At 43.5% G+C, this 11,620-nt stretch overlaps 1 protein-coding gene across 5 annotated transcripts in view; it reads right to left on the reverse strand.

Moving 5' to 3' along the window:
* The window catches only part of LOC120834002 (SH3 domain-binding protein 4), a 28,152-nt gene extending 26,140 nt beyond the window's left edge, over positions 1 to 2,012 (reverse strand). For all 5 annotated transcript variants that reach the window (XR_013453002.1, XR_013453004.1, XR_013453003.1 and 2 more), the window contains exon 1: positions 1,829 to 2,012. The gene's annotated coding sequence lies outside the window, so the exon portion shown is untranslated. The remainder of the gene's footprint in view (positions 1 to 1,828) is intronic.
* Positions 2,013 to 11,620: the final 9,608 nt, after the last annotated feature.

Here is an 11,620-nt window from a genome sequence, read left to right on the forward strand (position 1 = left end):
TGAGGTTTAACTCTTTCTCCTTATTAAATTCTCCCTCTCTGCGATCCTCGACAGACAGTGTTTGTGTTCAGAAGGAAAAATTGGCTCCTTGCGTGTGAACCTGTAGACCGAGTGAGTCACGCTCACACGGGCCTCTGGAAACGTGCACGTTTCAACCGTCCGCTGGCGGAGAGCCGCGCGAGACACCGCGTGAGACACAGTCATGCATCGTTCAATATGGAAATCGTGTCTACGGGGAAGTGACCAATGTCGCCTTGTTTACGTTTAGCATTGTGAAAAGCAGAAATCAACTCGCACGCAGTTGAACACACTAATTTAGGGCATTGACATATGCAGCAAACAACGGGCTGCCGCTTAGAAATACAACAGAGAAAAGTCCAGAGAATGACGTCACGTTGCCGTGGTCGGACCCGTTAGCTGCTGGAGTCGGTGTCCATCGTCCCAAAGTACAAATGAAATGACTAAAAGGAAATTAAAAACCCAAAACAAGTCAGGCCTCCATCACACAGGACGTTAACCCCAGTTCAGCTACATTATGTAGTATATTTTAGGGTGAAACCCAAACAGTACTTACCTGAAATATTCTTATTAAACATTCACAGCACAGGCAAACTATGCACAAACCAAATAAAGAAGTCTGTTATTACAAAAGAAAGTTCAGATAAGGTTTTATATTTACTTTTGCCTTTGTTTTCTCTTACAGATAATTTGTTAAAAGACTGGATTGGATCATGTCTACAACCGCATTGTTTGACAACAATCCAGCGGACTGTGTGAAACACTGTTATAAGGAATAGAAAGGATAAGTCGGGATTAGTAAAAGCGTTGTGTGTGAGATATTGACCAAGTGTGGCGATCAGCCGGTCGGCCATTACTGAATAGGAAGGAATCAGGTGAACACGGCTAAAGATAAAGACAGGGAATAAATATTATCATTCATCGTTTCATCACTATAATCGAAATGATGGTCGAAAACAGCCCGTTATTTCAAGGGGACGATGCTTTGAAACCAGTTTGGAATATACACTCAACATAGTTTTAGTCTGCGTTGATGCATGTTGGGAGATATAAACCAAAGATATTACATAGTAAATTATCTTATTCCGGCTGCAGTTAATTATCTTTGTTGTTATCCATTAATTCACAGTTTACTGTAGATTACTGTAATTTCAGATTCGATTATTACGCCGTCTTCTATTTCCATCCCGCCCTCCTCGTGTCCCTGCTGACTATAAAAACGAGCCAGTGTGTTAAGACGATAAACACGACGATGTCAGATGTGCTCTCGAAATCAGCTGTGTTAGCCATTTAATGCCATGGCAACCAGTGCCCCCCCTCCCCCCCAAAAAAAGTCCCACTCGACAGACAGGCAGACAGGCAGACAGACAGGCAGACCGCCGTGTCCATCTCAACGGGGAGACTTAACGGAGCGTTATAACGCAGCTACAGCGGGGAAAAAGGGACATTCCGCGCAGCTTTTTTGCGGGGCTTTAGTTTTTTGTTTGTTTGTTTGTTTCAATGTAGCAAAGTCGCGTCCGCAGGTACGACGCAGTTACACTGCGAGGAAAGCGAGGACCCTAACCGGCGAAGTCCGGGACCTGAAACAGAGACCCTCCGCCTTCGCTTCACCGTCGCTTTCTCAGCGGAACGTCGCGCGCAGCTCGCGCGGTGAAAAGTTGCAGCTGCTTTTGTTTCGGGCTTCTGGGGGACGAACCGTCGCTGCCAGGTGGAGACGTTTCTCTCACACGGACAGCACTTTTTTTCCTCCCCCCCCCCGTGTGTAAGAACGGCAGCGAGGGAAGGGACCCTACGAGAGGCGGCGGCTCACCTGGCGGAGATGAAGTCCCGGTTTTTTGGTCCCGTGAAGGAGTAGTTTAAAAAAAAAAAAAAAAAAAAAAAACCCAAGCCCCGATGACGGTCGAGCCGGCGCTGGTTCCGATCGAGCTCTCCCGGTGCTGCTGGACGTGTGCGCGGCTGCACCGTGTTCTCCTGGAGGGAAGCGGCTGCGGCTGATGTCACCGGGAAGGGGAGGGGCCTCGCCGGGGGAGGGGGCGCTTTTCCACAAGGCCGTGATGTCACTTTACTCGGTCAAATGACTGGATATTTCATTAGTGGTGTAAGTATTCTTTCCCCGGTTGTTTTACTCCAATAAATAGTAAATAGTTAGAATTCCGATTGAGATTTAACAACAACAAAAAAACAGATGATACAAATTGATTGTTGATATTTTTGATTAGAGCCTCTTCGGTGTCTCTTTAGTTGTTTTCAGTTCCACAGAGGAGACATTCTCCCTCTTAAACTTCTCACATGGGTTCATTAAAACTTTAGTTTGAGCTACCGGTGCTGTTTTCTCAAAGTTGGCGTATCGCAGTGAACCCGCATGCGTATCACAACTGAGCTTCGTCACCTCTCTGCCATCGATCGTCTCACGACCCCTCAGATCCAGCTGGTGACCCCGTGGAGGGCCCCGACCCCAAGGTTGTGACCCACTGGCCCGACTAGCTAACCAGAGCAGACTATTTAAAACCAGCTCCACCTAGAGCAGCTGCTTCTGGATGCAGGAGTAGTTTTGCTTTTCACTACATTTATTCAACCAAAAGTTCTTCTGTACTTCTTTATTTGAGTATTATCAACGTACTGGTACTTTTACTAAGGATTCTAATTCATCTTCCATCACTCGCTGCACAGTTTGTATACCAACATGTAATTACTAATGTGATTGTAGGTATTAAGCTATTCAAGGTCATCAGAGGTAGAAGGTTAGTCCCCTGTGAAGTACTTTACATTGGTACTTCCATTTTAAGCTATTTCATGTTTTTGTCCTTTAAATTTAGAGGCAATATTTACAAATCAATAAATCATAAAACTGACATCCTGATGTGATTAAATCCCAACCAACAAGTCTTGACAAGAGAATTTATGTTTTCAATAAAAACAGCAGCATTTTATGCAAAATCATTTTCTACAAATGTCGTAACAACCCGTTGTAGTTCCTCTAGGAGGGACGGGTCACGGAAAGGAACATTCTCAGAATTTAAAGAAGGCCTGATATTAAAAAAAATAAAGCTAGACATGAGTGGAGACGTGTGAACGACTGGAGCTTAATAAAGTGTCCAACGGAATAATTTATGATCTGCAGTAGAAGGTTCAGAGCCACAAGATCACACGTTGATTTAAACTCCACACAGTTTAGTTACTTCATCCCTCCACCATGTTAGAAACATCATTCTAATCGTCTGCGTCATTATGTGCTGCAGTGGAACCGTCTTTGGTGTCTCTTTTAATGAATTATTTGACTGTTTGTCTATAAATGACATGTTGCATGTCACATTAGCTTAATTTGTGTGTCGCTACGAGCAAAGAATAATAGATTACTCAATAACTTTGAGCCAAAAAGGAGGATGGGTTTTCAGTTGTGTTTCCCCTTATGAGCAGGATTAAAAATACAGCTCTAATTTTGATCAATAGACAAAGAAAATAGATCAATTTGCTTATAAATCGTCATTGTCGATCCTTTCAACCCGTGTGATGAATGAATGGTGGCGATGTAGGAATCGATCGACTCCGAGGCTCCTGTCTGCTGTTAATCTGACTCTGGGTTCATATCTGACTCTCAAACAGCTCATATAGGCAGGCGGTATAATCACCCACCACCAGAGCCTCAAAGCTTCTATCGCAACGAACCCAGGAAGAAATGATGAACTAAAAGTGAGCCTGCAAAGTAATTTATATTCAGCGGAAGCCATCGACATGATAAAGCACTCTGCTTTTCCATGTAAAAAAAAAAAGAGGGAGAGCGTGGTGTGATATTATGGCTCGCAGGCAGCTTCCAGACAGATTGCGAATGTATCAAATTCATGAGGTTTCAAAATGTGTGTTTGCACGTAGAACAAATGAAGCCGTCGCTGCAGAATACTCAAGCATGTATTGATCACGCGAAACTCACGACTTCACAGACAAAAACATACAGAGGCATCAGTTAAAAGTGTCAGTGTTTTGTTTGTTAAGCACATTATTTTGAGATTTATCTTCGACCTGAAAACAACCGAGTTGAGTTAGTCATTGATTTGTAAATGCACTTTCAGTTCCCTCCTCTGACCTTTAATTTGTTATTCAGGATCTTTAGCTTGGAGCCTCACTGTCTTGTGTCTAGTTCATCCAAACATTTACACATACTTACACATACTTACGCATTAACTGATTTCCCTCCGATCGGCTTCCCGCAATCGTCACCGTCGAAATACAGTAATGAACCGGGCCCCAATCAGAACCCGTCAATACCAAAACATTCATCTCAAAAGAGACCCCATGTCCTCACCTAAACCGCGTTGGACCGTGGCTGCAATGTGCAATGCAGGATGATTCCAGTGTTATCTTTAAAAGAAAAGGAGCTGGTAGAAAATGTGCCGAGTCGGTGAGAACATTCTGTGATCCGCGGTTCGTGACGGTAGAAACACACCGTTCACCGCGAGCGACTGAACCCGCGTTTAACCCGGTTAAGCACAATGAAGCGTGACTCGGCCCCCGGTCGGCAGGAGATGTCAGCTCCAGCTGCTCCGCTAACAAGAAATGCTGGAAGTAGCCAAACAAAGGAGGGAACACCAACCTCTGGGCGGCTATTGACACTTTGTTTTTCCCTCAACTTCCCACTATAGTTGAATTAAATCCCTCTGCTTTTTCTACGTCCACCTTCTCTGAAGGTGTCGCCGGTGCAGAGTGACGGAGGTGTCGTGAACTATTGTGATTTCCTCTGGGGTTTGTTTTCCCATCGTCCAGAGGAGTAATGTTTGTGTATGATGGATGTGGGGGGGGGGGAAGTGGTAGCCTTGAAACGTGACGTCTCCCGTCGACATCCTGCCTCATTGTAATAGTTTGTGTTGACAGTTTTTAGTTTTTAATGTAACCGTGACTACAGTTTTCCACTAAAATGACTCAAATGGGCACAGCTACAACCCTGAACACTCTTTTATGCTTTTGGTTTCCACTCATTTATGTATGAAAATATACTAGTGGACGATTAAAAAACATGCTTGAGTTGTCTGATTCCTTTTTGAAGTTATGATTAAAAGCCCGGAGCAGTTCAAGCGCAGATTGATTCAAACGAGATTAGGAAAGCAGCTTTTAGCAACATGCTAACATCAGCACGCTAACACGGTCACACTGACAATGCTAACATGCCGCTGCTTGGCAGTCGCAACGTTTGCCACTTTCATCTTTTTAGTATTTACTAATCAGCAGGAAACACATTAAACTCATTATTCCTGCAGGTGTTTGGTAACAAACTCAAGTTTTGGAGAAAATAACCTCATGGGATGAACCAAAGATACGAGTCATCCCGAGGAGAACAGGAACCGAATTCCATGGCGGCTGTTCATAAAGTTAGAAACCTTAAATGATATCCTGGCCAACGGCAGAGGATCCCCAAAGGATTCATCCTCTGCGATCACGAATGAAGCTTCCATGGCCGTTGCTGAGATGATTCAGTCATCAGAAACCAAATGGCTGTTAGAATCTAGGTGCAACGCAATGATTTTGCCAGAAACAGAGTTAGTTTAAATATTCAATAAGAAAAACACACATTGAAGAAGAAGAAAAAAGGACCTACTTTAGTTTTGTCTCAGGGATATTTCTATATTAATATTATTAATTGTTATTATATAAGTCTTTAGCTGTAGCAACAGCGCTACCAACCCAATCCTTCAGAATAAAAGGTGACATCTTTACAAATGTTATCAGGAATAAAGAATGTGCATTTAGTGTTCAACATACCAAGGGATGAACAGAAATGATTCATTCCCCTCATTAAATAAAAAATAATTTTAGGAGAATAATTCATCCTGAAGTCATGGAAACAAATAAAAGCTTGAGTTCAAAACCAAAAAGTGGCGATTAAATATTCTGCTGGATCAAAGAGAGTTTGAGGTTTGGAAAAACTTTTGCGGTCGGGACGCTGTGTAAAAACTTTATTCGACGCAGACGATGTGCGTCTGCATGAAAGGAAATCTGCTGAAAACAATTTTAAATATTTAACAAGCACTCCCTGAGCAATCAGTCGCGCTGTTGTTGGAAAGAGGAAATTCAAACACACTTTGAGCGTCTTGCTCGTTGAAAGCTTGCTGAAAAGCAGGCAAACACATTTTGTATTGTGGATTTTTGGTTTTGAATCAAACCAAATACTAAAATGTTGAGTAAAGCTCTCTCACAGACTACGTTATGTCGGACCAACCTGACATTACTCTCCCACTCAACAATATCGCATTTTCAATTATGTTTGGAAGAAAACCTTTTGTTGACGGGAGTCGGCGTATAGCGAGGACTTGGATGATGATGAATGGGTCAAACAAACCCAGGACTTTGACCCCGGAGGTCTGCGTTTGTGTCTCACCCGGAACCAAAAGCCAACATTGACTTATTTGAATTGGTTCATAACTCAAGCAAAATACCAACAAATGGGGATTTAAACTTCATCTCATATTTTGCGGTGAAATAAGATGATTTGATCGGCTGAGAAATCTCTCACGGTCTCTGTTGACTGATGAATGATTGTTCAAAGATCAACATAACAAAAGCAGATAACCAAGAAGAACGTGACGTCAGACTGTTTTAATGAAGTGAGACAAAAGGAGCAGTCAGCCTCATTGTTAGGCGAGTGTCCTGTTGAGATAAACGAATTAGCAAAGGAACGGTTCGGACAGCGAGACATTCAAATAACGGTCCGTCTCCACGAGATTCATCTGGAAGAGCCGCTTTCAGACAGATCCTGCAAATGGTGATTCGCGTCTTCTGATCTTCACTTATTAATGAACTCCGGAGGATGTTAATCTGCCCGTGAGGCAAATATTGAGTCAGGTTTGACCTTTTGTTCTGGACGCCAAACATCTGACTGCCTCCAAAGTTATCACGCAGATTAATAAAGCTGTTTGGAAGGAACCTATTTGAGACTGGAGGGTTTCCTCCAGTCGCTACGGCCCCCGGAGTCTCGCTCCACGTCGCTTCTTGTGATGCGAGATGATAAGACGAGGGTTTCCGCCACGTCGGGTCGCCTCGCGAAGGTCAACGTGCGCAACACCCTGCTGTCAGAGTTCATCACTCATGCGTAACATTGCAAACTCGCATCATTATGATAATTAGGGGCTACAGGATTTTTCCAAAAAGGTCCGGCCTTTGTCGTCGCCTCCGTCCGCCTCTGTCGAAGGGATTTTTGGCCTTATCTGAACGTGCCGTTGCTTTAAAGACTCCCGTGGCTCTCGGCACCAACGTGACCCACGAGAAATACTAACTGCGAAGGCGCAGGCAGCTGCCAAGTGGTTGTGAAAGTCAGAGATAAGGGCAGAGACTTAATGTTTTAAAAAATACCGATAATGGTTCTGAAAGATGGCAAAGCCCTCCGGCCTGAAACGCAAATGAGTCTTAACCTCACATTTGTGTTACAAACACACACTTCTCCCTGTTTTAAGGGGCTGATACCGCACAAATTACGCACTATAAATCACACACTGTAAATCACACACTATAAATCACACACTGAGCACCGCGAACCTGTTAACCTGCTCGACACATATTGAGTCCTCGGGCAAGAACCAACTAACACATCTGTTCTCAAGAGGCAAGAACGGGTGCAAAAAAAATCACATTAACTCACAAAGAAATTGCATTGTGAATCACCTGTCGCCGTGGATTGTGTTCGTTTTTTAACGGGCCCGGAGTTGAAGGCGGTGGGTGGACAAAAGAATCGCAGTCCTGTCTATCAAGTCCGCCTGACGAAACACAACCAGGTTCTCTTGTTGACCGAACCGAGTTGTTTCCGAGTGCCGTTTAGCCGGAAGGGTAATTAGGAGAAAGGGTTGGTCAAACAGGTTTGTCTCTTAATATTAACGGTCATACTGCCGCCAGCGTTTCAACAAGTCAGAACGTCTGCTGCAGGGAATAACTCGATGTCCTCTCTCATGTGTCTTTTCATTTGTCCAAGGACACTTGAGCAGTTGCAACCAAGCTGCTCCTCGGAGGTTTGCAATTGTTTAAAATCCTCTCGCCTTCGCTTCCAGTTGTGTTTTTTTTTCCTCCAAAGGCTCTCACTTGTTTGGAGCTCATACATACAACATGAGCTCACCTCTGCTGTGGCACATCGCTTCTTCCCTCCTCAACCGAGTGATTGATATTCTCTTCTCATCATCAGGCGGTAGACGGAAAAAAAAAAACTCGCTGCTTACAAGCAAACAACCCCCCGTTAAAAAGAAGAGAGAGTTTCTCCTGATCATCCAGTTAAAGTCATCATCTTTCAGCAGAGGAAGAAGATTAAGAGCTTCTCAGAGGAACCACTAGTCCGTCTTCTTTTTTTCTATGTATTTACAGTAGACAACATCTAGTTCAGCCCTTTTGATCGCTTTCCACCTAATTAGCATCTAGCTAAAAAACATAACAATCGCTCCGTCAAAGCAATACGTCAACTTGTTCCACTCCACAAATGTTTCATTTCTCAAACCACAAGAGAGCTGTCAATCAAAAGGTGCCCCCCCCCCCCATCCTAAATCATGCAATTATGGTCCATTATCAAATGGACCATAATTGCATCAAGCTCCACTCCGCGTTTTGAATAAAGTTCTGTGAGTTTGAACAATGTTTGACAGCTGCTGTTAAAAATGGAGGTCATGAATCCAACAGTAACAAAGTCACAAAATACAATCTCTTGGTTTCTTTCACACAATATGCCAATTGTTGTAAGTTACAAATCAGAATTCATGTTTATGCAACAAATCTATCCCAACTATAAGTGGTATTCAAGGATACTTCATTGTGCGTAACTCGCTCTGGCGTTGCATAGTCTTGTCGATCTGTCTAATTTGTGTTTCTACACAAAAAAAAAGAAAAACAATTTGTCCATGTACGTGAAACCAATATATTGCATATAAAACATATTTCATGACCTGCCATGATACTGAGCTGAATAATATAAAATCAAGTATTAAAATTATAAACTGGTGGTTTTACCAAAATAATCTAATTTTAAGGAAATGTCAACCTTTATGCCCACTGTTTTTCTTTCGCCTCAATGCGCTGCTCTTTTCCCTTCTTGCAATCCAAAGGTCAGTAAGAAATTACAGCTTCTGTACAAGAATGAGGAAAGTGTAAAACGATCTGCTCTTAAAACAAAAATAAAATCAGTCACAGTGGGCAGGTGTGAAAGCAGTGGACTGAGAGGCTGCACGTCTCACTTTAGTTTCAGAACAACGCGTCTGTTTCATGATTTCCTCCCCAGACGAAAGAGAGGAAACAACAGATCATCTTAGTGAAGGATGGAGCACACGCTCTGGGGAGATGAGCTCATTACATTCATGCAATCTAACTTAACTGCACAGGCTTATCGAATCTACAAGCGATGGCAACTAAATTACAAATTCAATCAGTTTTGCTTATGGCTCCGCTTCTCTGCATCTCATGTGGGACTCCAGCACGCAACAGGGAGATAATACACGTTTGATGGACGATTGGTGAGCAAATCAAGTGTATTCTTGAAGTGTAAAACGGCGGAGTTAGAAGCATTTTATTATCACAGAGACCTCCGTCAGGAAGACGTCCCCCCATCAGAAAAGCTAAAATCCTGATCTGCTTTGAAATGAAGTGAATCCACGCGTTTGCTCGTGCGTCACATCCTCATTACAGGCCGCTGGTCCCCGAGCGGCGCTTCATTCTCTGCCCGTGAGGCGAGGTGAGCGCCACCCTCGTCTGGGAGCTCAGGCATTCAAATTCAGCTCACAGGTGAAGCTGAAGGAAGCCAGAGAGTCTCAGAGGGAGTTCAGGTGTTGTCTCTGCCGAAAGAGACGAGTCCTTCTGTTCCCTCCTCCAAACACATGCAATCATTAGCACGCACGCACAATACAGCTCACATGCATTTGTCAAGCTCTGCAGCTATGTAGGCCGAGGGAGCTGCTGTAAATACACATGAAAGAATAGTTTGATCAGTTACATGAAATGAGAAGATTGAAACCTCCAATATTTTACAGTTGTCTGGTCTTGGTCGGTTAAAATTCAGCACCGCTAAAGCTGACAACAAATGAGTATATATTTTATCTGCACAAAAGTTAAAAAGTAAATTCATGGGTCCAGCTCAACGTGCTAACGCATCCTTCCTGCCACAGATAGAGGACAGATTTTCCCTGAGATTTGAACAAAAGACAGTTGTTCCTCTGCAATGGTCACCAGGATCATTTCTATGCAGCGGCACCTCTTCTTCATCCCCAACGGCGCTGGGGTTCGGGTTATGGAACAAGCACAGTTAATCAACGCTCTCAAACTAAGTGACCGTACTCACAATCCAATTATCGCGATCTCCCAGTGTGGCCGAGATCCCGTCCTCCCTCTCGGTTTGGCGCGCCGTCGACCCAAACAAAGGGCCCGACCCAGCGAGTGTCAACAGTGAGACGGGCGCTTCACTGGCATCTGAACGGAAGCACAGCAGAGCGCCGGGCGGCCTGCCCATTTTTCATTAAAGCTCCTTTCCTTAACGTGTTGGCGCCGGCAGGTGTTTGTGGTTTCCCGCAGCGCCAGATCAGACGCCTCCCTCATTTCAGGTTGGGGAATATGGATGCCTGCAACTAATTTCATTGCAATCCAACCAATAGCTGCAGAGACGTTTCACTGAGAAGGCCAGAGGAAAGTTTCCTCAAAGATATAAGGAATCAAAGCATTAAAGCAAATGTTATCTGAGCGATAAAAAATGCATTGTTACTGACGTTCCATGAGGGGAAAACCAAACAGTGCTGCAGCTATCTTTCACTATCTTTCTAAGTTCACGCTCGCTGCCTTCGTGCTCCGGCTGCGTCACGGCTTTCCTTTAAATAAAGGGATTCCCGGGGCTGACAAAAGGCCCGTTTCTGACTTTGCTCCTCTGCGTAACCATTGAATGGAGAGGGAGGCGACGTTTGCTCACTGGAGCTGAACGGGCTGCATCAAACGCCTGTTTTTTGTTCTAAAGATGACCGTTCAGGCGTTTCCTCAGTCGATATGCAGCCTGCTGGTTGAGTGGGACTCTTGAGCATTTGTCTTTGATGGAAACCTTATAAGTCAGGCACTCTCCGTGACCTTTGTCTATTGCCCATATTGGTGGCAAAGGAAGAGTCATTTGAAGTCTAACAGGGGTTTCTGGTCTATAGACCATCGCCTTCCACTTATATACGCTTTATTCTTTAGAGTCAATTTGATTTATGAAAGAAAATCACTTAGTTATAGAAAGAGTTAGAAACTGACAACTGAGTGTATATTCTGTTTTTCTTTCGAGCTGTTTAATATATTTTTGCTGTTGCAATACTTCCTCAGAGAGATCAGTGAGATCAATCAATATGTCAGATGATGTTGGCGAAAGCAACGCCCCGTCCAGCTGCTGACAAAGGCTGTCTCTGCTGTCAAACACTGTCAATCAAAGATAATGTCATAATTATGAGTCAAGGCACAAAACGTTGGGTTGAAAAATGTGTTCAAAGTAAAAATATGTTTTGGAAAAAAAAGTAGAAAAATATTAGGTAAAAAAATATCTGGAAAAATGTTTTTAAAAAGAAAATCAAAATTTGTTGTGTCAAAAAATGTCACGAAAAAAACTAAGAAATCCACATCCATGTGTTTGTTG

Source organism: Gasterosteus aculeatus, chromosome 16 (assembly GCF_964276395.1).
Source record: "Gasterosteus aculeatus chromosome 16, fGasAcu3.hap1.1, whole genome shotgun sequence".
In the NCBI taxonomy this organism is placed as follows: Eukaryota; Metazoa; Chordata; class Actinopteri; order Perciformes; family Gasterosteidae; genus Gasterosteus; species Gasterosteus aculeatus.